This window comes from Nicotiana sylvestris, chromosome 6 (genome assembly GCF_000393655.2).
Source record: "Nicotiana sylvestris chromosome 6, ASM39365v2, whole genome shotgun sequence".
In the NCBI taxonomy this organism is placed as follows: Eukaryota; Viridiplantae; Streptophyta; class Magnoliopsida; order Solanales; family Solanaceae; genus Nicotiana; species Nicotiana sylvestris.
The window spans coordinates 15,332,027-15,352,840 of NC_091062.1; the positions used below are offsets into that span (position 1 = coordinate 15,332,027).

Sequence of the window (20,814 nt, forward strand, 5' to 3'; positions counted from 1 at the left end):
GCCAAATGAAGCAGCACACAGTGTGGTGGAAACAAAACTCCAGACAATCCAATTCCGAGATATACCAAATGCAACAAAACACTAACAGTAATCTCGATTGAAACTTAGAAGAAGCAACACTACCTAACAAATTGACAACAGATGAACTTCAGACAAACAAAACCAAGTTTCTGATTTCCTAATCTGTTTTATCTCTTTCTTGCTCTCTTTCTATTTCTGTATATATGTGTATCTATGTATGTCTCCAAACCTCTCTTCTCAGATCTCTCTTGATCTCCTCTATCTTTTCCTTAACAATTTCCCTCTGTCTCTCTCTATTATCAGATGTCTTCTATCTTTTTTTTTCTTAACAATTCCCTCTGTCTATGTATATCCCCTTATCTCTCAATGTGCCTCCCTTTTATAAGCCTTAACATCACCCCTTTTACAGCCTGTTAGATTAATCAGATACCCCTCCCATGTGCTCCCCTTTTCAGTTCCACTTAGCTATTTAAGTATTAGAAACCCATCATATTCCCTGGCAGACTTGCCCTTTTGAAAGAGGTTTAATACTTCTTAACTAAAGCAGGGTAATGGGCAGCAGAATATATCTGACAGCATGTGCTGTCGATTATTTTATTCAAAAGCCCTTATGCAGGGCACAGGCTGTGCACAAATGCACCTGTGGTGCACAAATGCACATGTTGTGCAGAAAGTGCACATGCCCTCCAATTCAGAAGTTAAACAAACATTCCTTTTTACATTTCTGATTCAAATTAACAACTATAAGTAAACAAACTCAGTTCCTAATCGATTCAAACAAATGTGTCCAGAAGCAAATCGATTTGTTATTGTTCAGGCAATTGAAACTAATTGACGACACATGTCGACTCGACTATATTAATCATAACATGCACAATCGTAGCCAAAAATCAGACATTTAACAGTATCGACACATGATTTGAATTATACTGACTAAACAAAGTGGTATTCGAGGAATCAATTAGTCAGTTCAAATTTGAAAATCAGCTAATTGCACAACACTTACATACACATTATCAGAACCAATAGAAAGACTCAATCAAACAACAGAGGTTCAGGCAAAGTGGACAAGGCACAGTTGATAAAATTCAGGGACACAAACAAAACATGAACAGACCTTTAAAACAATCAGATGAACCAAAACAAATAAAGAAAAGAAAGCAAAACTTACCTTAAACCCCGAAAAATCAAAATCTTACTTGGATTCGAACAGACCTTTCTTAAGGCTGAACGGACTTTAAGAAACACTTCGATTAAGGTCCATTAGACCTTAATCTCTTCGGCTTGAACGGATATGGACCAGTGACGAGGAACCCTAAGGTTCCAAAAATCAGATCTGGGATTCATGCTTCCCTGATCAGATTCGGACCAAACCAAGCATGGTTTGGTCACGATGGGGGTCTGGGGAGTGTCTGGTGTGAAACTGGGGTTAAACGGTGTAAGTGAAGTTCCGACTCGAATCTTCAAACGAAGATTCGAGAAGGTGGGAAGGGATTCGAGTTACGTGGTTAACAGATCCGTGTTCCGGATGGCAAGGGGGTTCTATGGTGTTAAGGGTGAGGTCACCGGCGTCCGTGCCGCCGGTTTTCATGGTGAAGGATACAGGGGCGGCTAGGGTTTTTGGAAGGGGAAGGGGATGAGGACGAAGGCGACCTAAAGCTGGGGTTCGGATAGGGGGCAGGGTAAGGTTATGGGTTTATATAGTTAGTGAGGGGTTGATTCCTAACCGTTGGATGGGGTGCGATGAAGGGTCAGGATCTCTTGGCTGATAGGGGACGGTGTCGTTTCATCTTTAGAGGGTTTGGGTCGGTCCGGGTGGAAACGGGTCGGGGTCATCAGTGGGTTATGGGGGGTGATCTTGGCCGTTGATCATTCAGAGATCAACGGCTCAGATCAGACTCAACCATTACGACGTCGTTTGGACGTCCTTGGTGTCAGCTGGACTGGACTGGGTTGCACAGGGGTTTTGGGCTGAGTTTGTTTGGGCCAATTTGTTTAAAATTGGCCCAAGTCCGAAAAGATTTTTTTTTTATATTATTATTTTATTTTCTTCTCTATTTTAAAAACAAAAACCTAAGTAAATCAAATTAAAATTAAATAAACACTTAATACAATTGTTTGCACACACCTTAAAATATTTTAAAACAGGTAAAATCAAGCAAGAACAAAATCACGGACAAAGATGCCTATTTATGATTTTCTATTTAACAACCGGATTACGGTTCAAATTATGCATGACACATACATTTTTTGTATTTTGTTTTTAATAAAAATAAAATGGGCAAAAAATCATAAATAATTAACAAAGTGCCATGTAAAAATCCAAAAATTGTACAGCAGGACCAATTGTTATTATTTTTTATTTCTTTTGGAGCGATTGTCGCGCGAAACAAAAATCACGTGCTCACAGCTGCCCCTCTTTGTTCGGAAACACGAAGAGTTTTCGTGCAAAGATAAAGTGAGCGTGTATGAGCGATTTTTGCCTATGGACTACTCCGTATGAAGCATGTTTCTACATTACAAAACCAGGAGAATAATGACTTAACCCGATTTGAAACTAATTTAACTCTAGCCTTTTTATTTTATCTTTAATGAGACATTTTTATATTATATCATATTTAAATCATAAATTTCAAAAAATTTATAATAGCACAAATTTTATGACATATTTAAAGCAAACGCTACAATTTTCAAAGTTTTCATTTGTTAACATTCGTGTCAAGTCAAATTATATTATATATTAAAATTGGGGAATATTTTTTTCCTCTTCTCTTCTTTTTATTTTACTGTTTCCTTGTTTCCCCCTCTCGTTTCTTTCTCTTTCATCATTTCTTTTTATTTTCTTGGTAAAATTTGTGTATATGGATCAGAGTAGAAATGGTAAGAATGAGGCAAAAGAAAATAAAAGGAAATTTAAGTACTTAAACAATCGTAAAAACAAATTCAAGTAGCTAGATGCTACTTTCTTTTAAAGTTTGGGGGTTATTTTATATTTATACGTACTTAACGCAGTAATTCGTCAATTCCCGTCTAAATAAACAAACCCATCACTTTTTGTGATTTTCGTTTCGCCTTCACCACCGCCACCGCCGTTACTGTCATCGCTGCCGCCGCCACCATTACTACCACCGTTACCGTCGCCACCGTTACTGCCACCGCTACCGCCGTCACCACCGACTTTGAGGTGCGTTTCATCTTTTTCGTTTCAGTTCATTTTGTCCTCTTTCTGAATTTTGAAGCATTAAATTGTTCTAGAAGTTTCTATCAGTATAGTGTTGTAAAGCTGGAACTTTATACTATTTATAAATTATTTAATCGGAGATTGAAATGTCTAGTGTGCCACAGCTTGCTTTATTGAATTAATGCAAACTGTTAGTTCCTTACCTGTTTGTTACGAGAGTTTTTACCCGAATGAAATGGGTCAATTTTGTGCCCATTTCAATATATTGGATGAAAAAAAAATGAATTTTCTAACATTAGATGATCTTTTCCCATGTGCCTAAGCCTTTGAGTATCCGTGGAATAGTCGATGTGAGCATAAACTGGTCCGGACACCATAATCATAAAAAAATGAATTTTCTGGCATTGTCGCCCAAAGCATGGACGACTTCACTAAAAGCTCTAACGGCTGAGACTAGATGATTGTTAATGGTGAAAAGAGGTAACTCACTTCAGCTTAGGGCAACTATGTAATGGCTATTTTTTTGAGTCGCTACAGCATGGCATGACTCAGGGTTTTGAATTTTTTCTTACGGCTAGATTTTCTCCGGTATATTAGGAGACTTTTCTAGCTTAGTGTGACTTTAGGCGGTCAAATAATCCCCAATGGCTATTTAGAAATGCTTATATAAACCAAACTAGGATCAGAGTAGCAGAGATGCGGATGCTAAGGTGGATGTGCGGGCACACTAGGATAGACAAGATTAGGAATGAAGATATTCGGAAGAAGGTGGGCGTCGCTCCCGTGGATGACAAGATGCGGGAAGCGATACTCAGATGGTTCGGGCACGTGCAGAGGAGAAGCCTCGAGGCACCGGTGAGGAGGTGTGAGCGGTTGGCCGTGGCGGTTCGAGAAGAGGTAGAGGGAGACCTAAGAAGTATTGGGGAGAGGTGATCAGGCAAGACATGGCACGATTGCACATTTCTGAGGACATGACCCTTGATAGGAAGGCCTGGAGGTCAAGCATTAGGGTTGTAAGATAGGGGTAGTAAAGTTTTCCTTACTTCATTCCGGGGGTGAGGCGGGGTTGGATTAGGGTTGGTCTTAGATGGCTTGCAGTTTATTTTGGCCCCACACTATTCTTGTTGTTTGTCTTAGACCCGGGCCGTAGATTATGGTTACTGTTATTGCATGTCATTCATCTTTCGGTTTTTATGTTTCTGTTACTATTTCGATTTCTACTGAATTTACTAATGAATTCTCTCCCTTTTTTTTTTAACTCTGTTTTCGTCTTATCGAGCCGAGGGTCTATCGGAAACAGTCTCTCTGTCCCGATCGGGGCAAGGGTAAGGTCTGCGTACACATTACCCTCCCCAGACCCCACTATATGGGATTTTACTGGGTAGTTGTTGTTGTTGTTTGTTGTTATATAAACCAAACCTTCTGTAAGCTAGAAAATGCACTTTGTAAACGATGAAATATTGAGAAATGAAGATGGCGATTTTTGGTAATTATATCAATTGTTGCTGCACTGATGTTTGCTGAAAAAGGTCAGATATTTATTTATACATTATAACTGCATGTACTTATTTTTTGCATTATAATAAGATATATATGATTTAACAGTATTGAGTATTGCACCCAAGGGTGGCCTAATCCTCATCCTATAGGGTAATAGTGGCCATTTCCAGCTCTGTTGTTTTCCTCCCAATAGTAGTCAATGAAGTAGGCTAGAACTATGAGGTCTCGAGTTCAGTTAAACAATGCTATGTGATTTCTTCCCATCTATCCAAGTCATGGTGGATAGAGTTATCTGGTATCTGTTGCTGGTGGGAGGTAGCAGGTATCCCTTAAAAATTAGTCGAGGTGCGCGCAAGCTGGCCAGGACATCATTGTTATTAAAAAAAAGAAGCAGTATTGAGTATTTACAGTTTATCAATTTGTGTGCTGACTGTGTTGTGATTTGGTTGGTAAGTGTAAAACTGACTGAAGTAGAACAACATGTCATAGTTGCATTATACTGGGGTGGTGAAATAATTTATGATGCATGCACGGTTCAATATAGTTGTGATCCTCGCGGTGTTGTTAAACTCTCGCAATCTCTATCCTATGCTGGTAGACTATTGCACAACAAAATAGAACCCAACATTGAAGGAAAACTTGTTGTATCGGGAAGGTTTCATATGTAGATTGGTCAGAGTGCTCCTTGTACAGAAATGCCTATCGTTGACGATGAATCTTTGCAAGATTTTCTTGTAGTACCTGATACAGTTCGATCTGTTATAAGTTTGCTTGAAATGTACATTAAAAGTGAAGTGGTGGTGGTTTCAGAACCATCTTCTGATCTGACGAATAGTTTTTCGTATATTAGGTATCATACTGAGGTGCTAACTCAAAATACACAACCACAAATTGATGTGCCATCAAACAACTATGGTCATGGCCTTACAAATGTCAGCATTAGTTTTTCCGTAGAAAAATTTTCCTTGCTTTGGTTTTGGAGATGGTGATACACAACCACAAATTGATGTGCTATCAAACAATTATGGTCATGGCCTTACAAATGTCAGCACTAATTTTTCAGTAGAAATTTTTTTCTTGCTTTGGTTTTGGAGATGGTGCGGGTACTAGCAGGCTACTGAAATGGGAGATGTTCCAACTGTATCACAAATACAAGCTCTTGTGGATAGTGATCACATGTCGATGAATTGTCGGAGAGTATTAGTGTTTGATTATGGATGGATTACGAGAAGACAGAACTTGAGTCCAGAATGCTATTTGCAAGCAAAGAGGAGTTGAAGTGGGCTTTTTAAATTATGGATTCGCGGCACAACAAGGAGTTTAGTGTTTGGGAAGCGAAGAAAGACTGTTAAGTGTAAGTGATGGGATTCTGGATGTGAGTGGATTCTCTGAGGTAGGAAAACTTCATCAAATCTAAGGATGATAGGAAAATACATAGGGAGACACACTTATCAAATGGAATAGCCGTTTAAGATGGTCCATGATAGGTCATTTGTCCGTCGAGTAGGAAGAAAGAGAACTACACGTATTCAAAACGAGATGGACATGGATCGTTCAACTTATGTTAAAGCATGTGGAATTTTTAGGGAGATAGGGCATGGCAGGCGTAATTGTCCAAAGCCTTATAGCATGCATAGCACCAGTAGGCATTAGCTTTTGTTTTTTTATATGGCTATAAATTTAAATCTTTCTGATGTATTGCAGTTGCTATGAGTGAAATAGATTGATTTCCGTTGTTTTGGAGTTATGATCGTTTGTATGCTTTTGATGTTGTTTAGTTTGCTGTCATCATTGTCTTTTGTTAGTTTCAATCATTTCAATGACAGTAGGTAATACTCCAACCACTGCATTATTTAAAGTAGTAAAGTACTGTATTACATAATAGAAGGTAATATAAGGAATGCACTTTAAAGTCCCATTACATAATAGAAGTTAATACTCTATTTAACACATAATAAAATAAATAAAACAATAAGATTGCTCATTAGGCATATTGTCCAGACAATCTTCACTCTTTGTTTGTACAACGAATTAGTGATGTCAGTTTTAGGACCTAGCTTCTGGTATTTAAACTAGTTATGATTAACCTAACTTTACATTGATGCCTTGGTGTTTCCTATTTCAATTAATTGGAAGAGCCGGTCGCTATCTTGCTCTCTAGAGGATGAAGTCAACTCTTTCCGTAGCGGGGCATCAGTCATATACAATGATTTTATAATGATATATGGAGGTGAATCTAACATATAAGTGATGACACTACCTTGAACTAGGAATATATACACTACCTCGAACTGGGAGTATGTATATATGTATATATCTCTATATAGAATAAAGAATTTTTTTATTAGCTAAGTGGTGCAATCACTGCATTTAAATCCCGGCTCGCTTCTGGATTATAGATCTTGGTTTTGTAATGTATACATTTTCTATGAGCTCATTCTTTGTTTCTTTTAATTAAAGGAAATTACCATAGTTTACTTCATTTAAAAAGATTGATATTACCATAGTTTTCTTCTGGTTTCAATTGTTGGTGTTTCTGTTCTGTTGAATAAGTAGATACTTTTCATGTAAGCTTTTAGGTTAGACCTCTTATAATTCAATAATTTATCTGATGCTAATGTTTCTCAAATATGTAATATTGGAATTTTTACTCAATTGCACTTTTTGTTAAACCAATAATCCTCCACCAAGTTGGTTTTACAGTTCAATCCAGTATCCAGAAGATTAAACTTTGTTGTGATGCGGAAGATGAATTGGCTTGGGGCACATATTGAAACTTGGCCGAAGCTTATGAATGTTCTTAGATATGTAAATACAGTGACAGCATTGGTAGAACGATTTAAGTAATACAAAGAGAGGAATAGGAGATATTTCTCATGGTTAACTAATGAATTAATGATCAAATTACTTCTTAAAGAGTATAATGTGATATTAAAACTTTTGATGGCATAATTTTATTGAGGGAAATTCAGAGATGCCGTTTGGGTGTATGTGGATATTCAGGGAGATTGACTCTTGAGGATTGTAAATTTCACGAACTTAGCGTTTACAGTTATAACTGTCCATCTTTATATAAGGTTCTTTAATCCTTTCCGAGTAAATAATAAGTGTCAATATGTATAATACTGATTGATTGACCTTGTATCACATCTTTAGCCTGTCTACAATATACGCGTATTTAATTCAAAGCCAAGTTCTTGCTGCAGGACAGCCCGTATCAGCACTACAAATAAATGAACAATTGCATTCACGTTAGCGTCATCCTCTAAACCATTAGCTGCTGGGATATGCCAGGCATGAAGCTCCTCGTGCGTTTTAGATCTTTACGTGTCTGTAAAGATCTTCATGTAATCACAGGACCGCTGCAATCTCGTTCATTTCAACCTGATTTTATTCCTAGAGATCCCAATGCCAAGCCCAAAAGATACAAATACCCTTCTGTCTATGATCCATATGGCCCTCGAGCTCCACCTTCAGACAAGATTATTCAGCTTGCTGAACTAATTGCTGCTCTACCCCCTGAAGAGCGTAGACAAATTAGTCCGTTACTCCAGGAGAAACTAAGACATCCAAAGCTGAAACAAATTTCAGTAGAAGTCATGGATTTGGGTGCAATGGGAGGAGCAGGTGGCGGACCTGCAAAAGCTGAGGAGAAGAAGGTAGAGAAAACAGCATTTGATGTCAAGCTGGAGAAATTCGATGCAGCTGCAAAAATCAAGGTGATCAAAGAGGTACGTGCATTCACGAGTCTAGGATTTTGAAGGAAGCCAAGGATTTGGTCGAAAAGGTGCCTGCTATACTTAAACAAGGAGTGACAAAAGAGGAGGCGAATGAAATAATAGAAAAGATCAAAGCTGCTGGTGGAGTTGCTGTCATGGAGTAACAATCTCTGCTAGGTTCAGAATTTTCCCCCTTTATGTCCATTTTTATGTTAGGATAAGTGGACATAACATCTTTCAGCGATGTTGCTCGGACTCTTCACCTTATCAAAAAAAAAAAAAAAAAAAAAAAATTGCTCGAATCTTCAAAAATGCCATCGGGTGCGTGACGGATCCTCCAAAAGTAGTGCATTTTTGAAGGGTCCGACATGGGTGCGGCAACGTTTTTGGAGAATCCGAGCAACATAGTCTTTCAGAATCACAAATTTGTTTATCGGTGTATGCTATTTTCCAGCCATAAGGGTTAATTGGTACTAAGCAGAATCCTCAAGTTCTCTGAAGGTTTATAAACCCATTTCACCATGTAGTTCTTGGTTGGTTGTATTTTGATCCTTCCATTTAGTTTTAATATTATTTACTCGAATACAGATTTGATGACATCAAAGCTGTTTGACAGTGTTGTTCTGTTGTAGTTGAATTGCGGTATATTACCTATATGAGGTGTGGCAGGATAGTTGAATTCCTCCACCCTTAATCAGAGGTTTCGTGTTTGAGAATTTCTCGGAAGGAGGTCTTTATCTCCTTAGTTGGCCTACGCGGCTGTACTACGCGGGCATAACCGAAGTAGATCAAGAGAAGGGACGATGTCTAGACGACAGATTTGACCCAATGTCAAACAGGCCAAAGGCTCAGAAAGAGACGAGTCAGGGATCCAGAATGACTTCATTGACTAATCACCGAGCAAGAAAGACACTTTATAAAACCGAAAAAAATTGCCTGTATATTCTATAATTCTGGTTTCATTTGTTCTTTTTTATCTTCTTCTCCGATTGATTGCACAGCTTAATATAGCAGTAAGTGTATGGTGTAGACGAGAAGCATTCGTTGATTCCCTCTTGAATCTCTAAATGGAGCTTTGAATGGTTGCTTAGAGCCTCCTAATCTTACAATTCTGCAATAACAACCATCAAATTTATATTTGTATGAGTGCATATTGCTTCTTGTTTTAAGCACATAGCTTGTGGTTTAAATATTCTTCAATTCAAAATTCATTGCTTCTTTTAATTTTGGGTAACTTTTGTTGGCACTTGATATTTAACTTTTAAGTTGTTTAAGTATTGTCCGAGTATAACATTTGTAGACGTCCAAATTCTGTAGAACTAAAAAGGAACTAACTTTTAACAAGAACATTAACTTGAGAAGAGTTGCAGTTTTGGCAAAAGTAACCCAAGTTAAAATACTACTAATACAGAAGTGATTTAACCCTCTACAACTAAAGGTGGGTAAAAATAAGACAAGTGTGGCGGAGCTGGAGATCAAGGTACGAGTCTAGTAATTTTGATCCAAACTCTGTATTTTTCTTAAACGATTTAATAAAAATATATAAATTATTAATTCAGAACCCAATAACTTAAAGGGGCTCCTGAACCATAAGTTTCAAATTTTGCCTTCGTCTCTTATTACTATTTCTTTTCCCTAAACGAAAGGTGTCAAGCTTGAGCTATATTTAGTCGAGTCACCAAGAAAATTTTTATTTTGTATCTCATTCAACTTACACTAGTTGTATGAGGCATCTTTTTTGTCTCACAGTTTTGTGGACCCGAACTTTTGTAGACCTAGAAGTGTAAGATTGGGATTTACAAATTTATGAGATAAAAAGGAGCCTCACACAACTAATATCAGTTGTGCGCTTTTTCCTTCCACTTGTTAAGAAGCGTTTTTTCCTTCAGTATTGAAATTTTTTGGCGCGAATTCAAATTTTGTCAAGTTCCAATACGGTTATCGGATGGAAAAAAAAAAACCCAAACAAATGGTTGTCTATTTTTTGTCGTGCTTCCTTGTTTAAGGTCCAAAGTAGAATTTGCAATAAAAAAAGATTATTTGAATTCTTTTTAATCTTCCTGAATTTTAGTCAAATTAAATTCGCATTCCAATAGAATTTTCTTAATGTATTTTGGAAAATTTTGAGTATGTTTTGATCCATGCTTGCAATTCACCAAATAAAATGTACTTTATGCTTTTGATTAAATACGAAATTGCCCTGTATGTGAAGTGTCTTCTATGTTAGAACTTAGAATCTCTTATCGTTATATCATGAGTTTTTTCTTTTTCTTTTTTAATTTTTATTTCGAACCAACAGTGCATATATTTATTTAACACATTTATATGTGATGAATTTCAGTAGTATATACATTAACAACAATCCGTTATTTTTTTTACTTATATTGTATATATTCTTTCACTAAATTATGTTCATAATTACGTGTGCATTATTCCTATTCATAATATATTATGAGTTATGACTGGATAACCCAACCCAACCTGATAAACGTAAAGATATTATAATTTAACTTAGCACCCTGAAAAAGTCACATAGAAAAAAGAAAGAGACATATATTCTATTTGCAGAAAAGGCTAAGTAGGTAGAACGAGCGTGAAAGGACCGCTCGTGCATAAAGTATTCCACGTTTGTATCATTCAGATAGGGGCAAATCTAGTGCAAAGATTATCGGTTCATGTGAACCCAATAACTGTTGCATAGATCCTGTTTTTGTACAAAAAAATTAATTAAAAGTATAAAAATATTTAGCTTGGACCCCAATTTGTTGATCTATTTGTCATGTATATTAACTTGAGATTTTTGTAGAAACTCATAGGCTTAAAACTCTAAATCCGCCTCTGGGTCAAGGGAAAGGCCGTACTCTAAGGGGTATATGATGTACACAACCTACCCTAATGCAAGTATTAGTTGTTGTTTCCATAGCTCGAACTCGTGACCTATAAATCACACAGAGACAACTTTATTGCTGCTCCAAAGAATATTTCGAAAATGTTATAAATAGAATTTTATTTATGGTGAATGTCTATGTTTAGAGAGATTCTAGGGTTCATACTTGGTGGCTAAGTCAGTCTCTCCCTATAAATAGAGGGTTCTATTCCATTGTAATTCATCCCAAAATCAATAAGAATTCTCTCTCCCTACTTTTCTCTGCAATACTCTTCTTCTTCTTTTATTGTTTTATAATACGCTATCAGCACGAGACTCTAACCATTTGGGTAGAAGCTTTGGGATTAAGCATAATGATTGTCAATTGTTCCATGAACTTCCTTTATGATTAAATTCTGGATTTAAGGTATGTATTTTACCGTATTTTTCTCTTTTATTCTATGATTTGATTTTAAATACAAGCAAAGACAATAAATTTTATGTATAACTCTAATGGAGTTTGAAGAAATTATAACCACCCAAAGTGGTAGAATTTCTATGCCTTGCCATGATCAAATTCATGTATGATTGTGGCAAAGAACTGAAAACTCTTCCTATTGAATTTGCTTTATTCTCATTCCCTTAAGAGAATGTGATAGCAGTATGTCTGAAAGAAGACAAAATTATTACCGTGAAGGTATCAATGGATGTGGACGTGACAATAAACGAAATTATAATCATCATCATTGTGATAATGAGAATAATAAGGATTTTCAAAATAATCCTTCACTCTATGAAAGTAAACTTTGTCATCGATTTGACATGAGATATTGTAAAGCACATATAGATGATTATGGTCCATTCATGATGTGAATGTGACAACATCTGATTTGTGAATACATATTCATTCTTGAAAGAATATGAACGTGCTAGTGGTAGTAAATATACCACACTCACCTCTAGAATGAGGTTTGAGGGGAAATAAGAAAATGATGTCAATATTATGGCATGAATGGTCATTGGTCATATACCTATTGTACGCCAAAATATTTTGGCGATGTGACTATTAAAAGACAACGATAATGCAAGAAACGGATCTTGCATATAATTTTGACCATAACCATAATGGTATAACTTTATCTTTAAAAGAAAAATTTACCATATGGATGTTGATGAATATGTGGTAGTACCAAATTATTTTGAGAGCTCTCGAAGAGCCAATTATTACTATTTTGGAGGAATAAAATTGATTATCAATAAGGCATTGTGTTGTAGTAAGTCTCAAAGAAACTTAATTGAGTTTCTAAAGTATTCGCAAAAGCGGTTGGTCATACTGAGACTATAAATAAAGGAAAGATTTAATATCTTCTATTTCTACAACTTGTAGCGGGGTAATATGTATGTGAAAAGCTACCCGCTTTATTCTCCAGTTTGTACTACACAAACAAAAGAATGCCACAATAAAGTAGAAGTTTATTGATATAAAAACTCATATCATTATAAGCTTGAGTTTATTGATAATTGCACATGTCATGGTATAAATCTCAACTTAATCAGTATTGATAATTTATTCAGTTGACACAATTGGTTTAGCCATATCAATTTAAGTATGATGTGCAAAAATAATAGAAAATTCACATGGGTAAATATTAAAGAACTAGAAAGTTCTTTACGAATTCTCTTATATTGCTTGTTCTCATTAATTAATTGACCAACTAAAATTGGGATTGAATCCCATGAATGCTGGAAATATCAAAGGTGAATATGAGCTCATTCACATGCCATGTATACCACATAAGATGCATCTATGAGATGGTTACACGTGCGATTATTATTAACTCACAACATGGTGTTTTGCGAGGTAACTTGCTCAATAATTTAATTTCGAGCATAATTTCCAGATTTTCTATTCAAGAAGTTCATCTTGATAAGTTGGTTTACATCATAGTTGGTTTAGCAAAATAATTTATAGAGTGCCTCCACTTAATAGCTTAACTATTGCTTATGAGTACAAAGTTATCTATATCAGTTTGATATAGGTTATATACGAAAGTATATTACATTCTCCCATCACAAGTGCTTCAGGGTCAGAAACCAAATGATTCCATCATATTATTATTAATGTGCAGTGTGTATTTTGATTAGCACCATAACGCACAAAGATGGATTTTCAAAGTTGAGGAAAACAAGTTAGTTTTTCCAACATGAGGGGGAGAGACGATAAACAATTGAGAAAAAGTTATGTGGAATGAATAATCATTTGTATATCTAGATCCTCAAATACGGTAATATGAACTTGAAGTTCATAAAAAGATAATTCATCTGTAATATATTGCAAAGTATGCTAGACGCATTTGCTGACCCAAAGAAAGTAACTATATTCTCATTGCAAATGCTCCTATTAAGTCCTAGAAGGACAAAGTCTATGGTACTCTTAAAGCGTATAGACAAATCGGTTTCAAATAAACTTCTTGATAAATAAGATGAGCAAATGATCAAAATGATCATAATAAAGGAGGCAAGTGATCTAGAAAATCACATAACATAACACTTCATAAAATCTCAAGAGAGATTCAGGTACCTGAACATATAAATGGAGAGATCTCTATGTTATGTTTATATGAAAATAAGGAGGTTGGAACCGATATAAAATATTTGTCAACGACATCTATAATAGCGCTAAATATATATACGAGGATCTTAAGTCTAGAGAAACAATTCAAGTAGAATTGGTTTCATATGAAAGACATGTTGTTTTGGACTGCAGTTCAAACACTTGAAAGTATAAAGTCAATGGTGTGTGCAATCACTTTTATTTATCTTATATGTCTAGCATGACATGAAAAGTTGATATGCATCTAAAGTCTCTTTAAATGGCTTATTTGACTATACTTATATGACAATCCCCAAAAGGATTTAAACTGCTTAAATCATATACAATTCTTGATCTTGAAGTACCACTTCCTCAGTGCAATTTGTGTACAAATATATCTTGCTATAACTATAAGCATGATAATGTGATAGCGAGAATACCTCTATGGAGATATTGAAAAGGCCATTTCACGGCAGTTTATGAAGACATTAATCTCTATCAAGAATGATGATTTCAAGATGCAATATATTCATTCAAGTTAATATGACTGATTTGTTTATCAAATCTCTACCAACAATCTTTTGAAGATGGTGCACAAGATTGGGATGCGAAGGCTCAAGGATGTGAATTGATGCTCTTATCAGGGGGAGTTAATACGCGTTGTACTCTTTTTCCCTTATAAGATTTTGTCCCACTGGGTTTTCCTTGCAAGGTTTTTAACGAGGCAACCAAAAGGCGTATTGTTAGATATGTGTACTCTTTTTCCTTCTCTAGAATTTTTTTCCCATTGGGTTTTATTTAGTTAAGGTTTTAACGAGACACATTATCTGTTGAATAGACATTCAAGGGGGAGTGTTATAAATAGAATTTTATTTATGGTGAATGTCTATATTTAGAGAGATTTTAGGGTTCATACTTGGTAGCTAAGTCAGCCTCTCCCTATAAATCAAGGGTTTTATTCCATTGTAATTCATCCCAAAATCAATAAGAATTTTCTCTCCCTACTTTTCTCTGCAATACTCTTCTTCTTATTTTATTGTTTTATAACAGAAAATTTAAAAAATATAACAACATTATCTAAGGAGATTCATCATAAAATGTTAGGATCAATAAGACCATATAGAATCATTCAGAAAGATTCTCTTTTTTATTTTATAAACTGGACATTTATTAATAAAAAACACAACTAGGAATTACAATAGGTATGATCATGTGGATCATTTCTAGTAGTTGATAATCCATGTATGGCATGATGATTATCATTTTTTGCTAGATGGCTACAGGTAGTAATAGAGACAGTCTTTACATAAACATTATCACATTTGTCTGCCAGCATCCTGGTCATAACAAAAGGTGGAGGCAAAGACAAAAGTTCTATATTATTGAAAGTAGAAAGGGATCTTACATGCTTTGCCAAAGGTGGGCTACTTCATTTCCTTGTCTGAAATTATGCTGGATCACCACTGTGCCCATTTGTGACAGAAACAACCCGCATGACTAAATAATAGAGTCATAAGTTATGCATCCTTCGTTGATGAATTTAATTACCTGTGTAACGTCCGTCTCTATTTTCAATGGTAATAAATTCCTTTCATTTGCAATACATGGTCTTTGGTAGAGGGCCATGGTCTTTGGTAGAGTGGATTGGTGCTCTTGAAATTATTTTAGAAGTGAAACCTAAGGTCTAATCTCCATTTTGATTTCTAAAAATACCTCCTAGGCCCCCAGTAGCATCATTCCCAGTGAAGGCTCTGTTAATGTTTAGTTTGTACCAACCAGGATATGGTTCATTGGTTAGTTTGGATTCACGTTCCGTTAGCAATTTATACTCTATGGCTTGGTTCATGGTCCATTTTAGGGAGATGGTATTGGAGTTATTGTTAATATTATTATAATTTCTATTTAACCAAAAATTCCATATAATGAAGGGAAATAAATTATTCCACGATAGATGTTTATTGTCTAGAGGAGGTTTTTTTTTCTTGTAGGTAAAGTAGCCAATTGTTCTTGTTTGGTTGGAAATTACTTGTGTTAATACCTAATTGGTTCCAAAGGATTTGTGCAATAGAGCAGTTAATGAAGGTGTGGTTAATTGTTTCTGGCTCTTTTCGACATATTGTGCACTGTTCATTAATATTCATACCTATGTGAGCTAGGTAGATTCTACAGGGTAATCTATTATGGAAGCATATCCATAAAAAAATATTTCATTTTATTCGAACAGTGCAAGTTCCATAACCATTTATAGTCTACTAGAGTGGGCAGGTTATTTTCTATATGGTCGTAGCATGATTTTGTTGAGAAGTACCTGTCTTCGTTGATGTCCCATATTAGGGAGTCTTTCTTACCATCTGAGGGTATGAAGGTGGAGCTAATTTTTTGTTCGATCTCCGGTGGGATATTGAAGGAGATTCCATTGAGGTTCCAATTGTTATTGGTTCTAATGTTACTAATGGAGAGGGAATTTTCTTGCTTGGTTAGAGGTCCTATCACATAGCTTCTAAGGTTGTTTGATTTAGGGATCCACTTATTTTCCCAAATATTGAGAGAAGAAGAGTTGTGGACAGACTAAGACATTCCTTGTTGGCAAATTGTCCATCCTTTGATAATGTTTTTCCAAATGCAGGAGCCATTATTACTAGGTCTAGAGGAATATTTAGTTATTAAATTTTTAGTTCATAAATTTATTGGATTATTGGCTAATCTCCAAGCTAGGCTCGCTAAAGGTGCTTCATTTTTTGTTCTTGCCTTTCTTAGACCCAACTCACCTTGATTCTTCTTCCTTGTTACCAAATCCCAACTCATAAGACGTAGCTTTTTTTGGAGTCGTTTGTACCCCACAAAAAATTCCTTTGAATTTGGTCGATTTTTTTGATTGTTTTGGAGGGTAGCAGTGTATATTGCATATAGTATGCTGGTTGACTAGACAATATGGAGGAAATTAAGGTTGCCCTACCTGCTAGATTTAAGTTATTAGTTTTCCAACCAGAGAGCTTAGTTCTCATATTATCAATAATATGTTTGTAGTCTTTGTGGTTAGGATTACCATCAGTAAATAGGGAATCCCATATATTTACCAAATGATTTAAAGCTTTTTATGCCCAGGTAAGAAGAAATATTAGTGATGGTGGTTGATCACGCCCAACTATGCCTTATAAAAAAGGACTAAGTGGTCATTGCAAATATATTCCAGTTAACAAGTCCGGAGTCGAATCTCACAGTGAATTAACCCATTAAACACAACTACTAGACTCGCACAAATTCACGCAATCAATCTTCAGAAATATTTAAGTAACAAATTGGATATTTACTAACTAAATATCACGTAATGAAAATGCAATAATTAATAACTAACTACGAACGGGTTGTGGACAAGAATTGGAATGATCTAAGGTTATGATTTCTCCTATTGTCGGAATTCTTTCTGCTGACTTTTCTATAAATTTGCCTAAGTCTTCTCTACCGAACATGAGCACTCTGAGTGTCGTAATTCTCTACCGAGTAATTATAACAATTTACTAGACATATTCTCCAAAATTGCGCTAGTTGGCATTAAGTACGGTTCACTCGGATCGCACCAAGGTTTCGTTATCCCTAATTCCACCTTTAAACCTTCCGTATTTATCCCTCATATACGTTAGGAGTGATGTTGTTCAATAACTACCTAAATATGCACTCTCTCCCGAGTAATACACACTAAATAGGCACAGATTGAGGGCCTTTCAATCAACAACAATAATAATATAATTGAACAAATAGAGAGAATACTACGGCAAATCTATATTAACGTAACAAGAAAATCATCCTCCAATAGGTTCCATCAAAACCCTAGATTAGGATGTTTAGCTACTCATACTCATAGTAACAATATCCCAATTGTTTTGCATAATTAAATTATAAAGTAAAGATGAAAAGATGTAGAAATCAATGATTCTAACTCCCAACGGTTGTTCCACGAGCTCTCTTTGTCTCTGGTTTCAAAAAAACTCCTTCAAAAGTGATGTTTTAGGTTTATTTATATGTGTAAGAAAAGAACTAAATGTATAGGCTCCTAGTCAAATCAGGAGACGAAATATGCGTTCAAAGTTCGGAATATGCGCGCCTCAGACCTCGCCTCGCGAGGCTTCACGCGAGCTGGAGCTCCCCCTAGACCTGGAGTTGCCAGCTTCAACGCGAGGTGGAGCTCGCCTCCTGCCTCGCCTAGCCTGCTCCCACACGAGCTAAAGGGTTCGCCTAGCCAGCTCTAAACCTAGTCGCCTGGCTTTTCCAACTTTCTCATATGACCTTGAGAACAGTCCCTTGTTATGCAACAAATGTAGCATATTGTTTGTGATTTAAAATGATTCCGCTTGTATCTGAGGGACTACAATTGCGGTTTCCAGATTGTCGATGGTGGATTGTACCCAATCATACAATGCTGCTTCTGGTACAAGAGGCAGCACACCCTGATTGTTCGGGTCATTCTCATTGTTTCTGTTATTTGGATTTTCTACTCCGTCATCCATGTCTGGTTCAATTTGTTCTGTTGTTGTTTGCCCTTTTTGTTTGCACAATTCAGTGCCTTGAAAACTTTCTCAGGATCTAATAATGCTTCGAACAATTCACTAGTTCTTGAGGAGTTTCTAGGCATGCACTTGTAGCACCCAAGACTACAAACGTTAGAATTTCAATGCATTTGGTTTAAAATGAAGAAAATTGACTACACCAAGAATTCTAGCACTTCTTTTAGCTACAATTAATAACATCGTTAACTCCCCGGTGATATGCTCAAATTACACTTTAATTAAATAGTGTAAGGCGGTCTGTGTCAAATATAGTAACCCAACAAGGTTGGGGTCGAATCCCATAGGGAATAGGCGTGAAAAGGTTACTCGAGTAGTGTGCTACTTGACTTAGGTCGTAATTATATTCCGTTAATGTAACAAGAGAATGATGTGATTGTGAATTGAAGAGATAACTAATTGTAACTTTAAGAATGTAAATGATTTGATTAAAGAAACCAAGGTTGTGTCCCCGTTAATGGAATGTAATGCTATCGGTGTTAATATGATATATTTCTAATGGAAGGTCCTTTGATATGCAAATGATTTCTAAATGACTACCCAATACTTTCCAATAGTTGAGTAGTATTTTCCCTTTATGATTTTTCCAAATATAAGAGAATTGCAAATTAAGAACAACCAATCTATGCCAAGTAGTACCCACTTATTCCTAAGCGATTCTATTAAACAAGAGTTAGCGTCTTGAGTTCTTGATATTCAATTCTACCAAACCTAACTCACTTTTTCACGTAAAGAAAGAGTAAAATGGAATAGATTAATGTTTGTAACCACCAACCATAAATAAAGAACAAGAATTGAATAAATATCAACCAACCATTATATATATATTCAATGTTAAACACCCATTAACATTATACCCATCTAGGGTCCATAACCTTAGTATTTAAAACTAGCTCATACTAAAATACAAGAACAAAGTATTTAATAAAGCCATAAAGCTTACAAAAGTGCAAGATTCCTTCTTCACAAACCTCCAAATAAATGAAGTATTCAATACTCTCTAAGTAGGACCTTGTTTCGGACTTGAATGCCCCACAAAACCCTAGTTATTCTCTTTATAGTGGACCAAAAGTTGTAGTCAAAATCGGATAAAAATACCCCTTCAGATAACTTATGTGATCGCATACTGGTCACATACCAGTTATGCGGACCGCATATTGAACATTCCATCTCATCCTTGCTGAGTTCCAGATCTGGATTCCATCGCATAACAGTTATGTGGTCTGCATGCATGTTATGCGATTGCATATCCCACTGTATATCATGCTGAGGTTTGTCTTCTACTTGAGTTATGCGACTATTATGCGGTTCGCATAGGTGTTATGCGACCGCTTATTTTCTTCTTCAGTTTGCCCAAAAGATTGTCTCCATTTGCAATCAGCAGGGCAATTATGCAGTCCGTATGTGAGTTATGCGACCGCATACTTGCAATATATCCGTCTTTTTGTGACTTTTTGACTTCATTTCCATCTTTTCGGGTATTCAAGCTCATGTACTACAAAATAACCAAACTTGATCAGAATTAACTACAAATGCATTAAAAGACAAGTTAAAATCTAAGTAATTGGTATCAATTGTGCCGAAATTCTACGGCACATCACCTGGCAATGGCGCTAAAATTTTATCACGCCCAACTATGCCTTATAAAAAGGGCTAAGCGGTCATTGCAAATATATTCTGGTTAACAAGTCCGGAGTCGAATCCCACAGGGAATTAACCTATTAATCACCGCTACTAGACTCACACAAATCCACGCAATCAACAACAACAACAACAACAACGACCCAGTATAATCTCACAAGTGGGGTCTGGGGAGGGTAATATGTACGCAGACCTTACCCCTACCCCGAAGGGTAGAGAGGCTGTTTCCAGGAGACCCTCGGCTCAAAAAAGCAACAGGAGCCGATATATTAGTACCATAAAAATGCATAATAAAATAACAGCAATATAAGAGATATGAAATACAGAATACGAAATACGAAATAGATGGCTGGTATAGTAAAACTAGCAGGTAAAGCCCTGCATCAATAGACGACCAATGACATTCTTAGTCTAACTCCTAACTGGCTAGTCTCACTCTATTGTGCTGTAGAAATATTCACAACTTTCCCCTAACCTACAACCTTAATGCTCGACCTCCATAATTCCCTGTCAAGGGCCATGTCCTCAGTAATCCTAAGTCGCGCCATGTCCTGTCTGATCACCTCTCCCCAATACTTCTTAGGTCTCCCTCTACCTCTTCGCGTGCCCACTACAGCCAGTCGCTCACACCTCCTCACTGGTGCATCAGAGCTCCTCCTCTGAATGTGCCCGAACCATCTGAGTCTTACTTCCCGCATCTTGTCCTCCATGGGGGCCACGCCCACCTTCTC

The 20,814-nt window shown here is 36.2% G+C and overlaps 1 pseudogene; it reads left to right on the forward strand.

Annotated features, from left to right (window-relative positions):
- The first annotated feature begins 3,037 nt into the window (after window positions 1-3,037).
- On the forward strand, window positions 3,038-9,513 carry LOC104222691 (uncharacterized; annotated as a pseudogene).
- The last annotated feature ends 11,301 nt before the right edge of the window (window positions 9,514-20,814 follow it).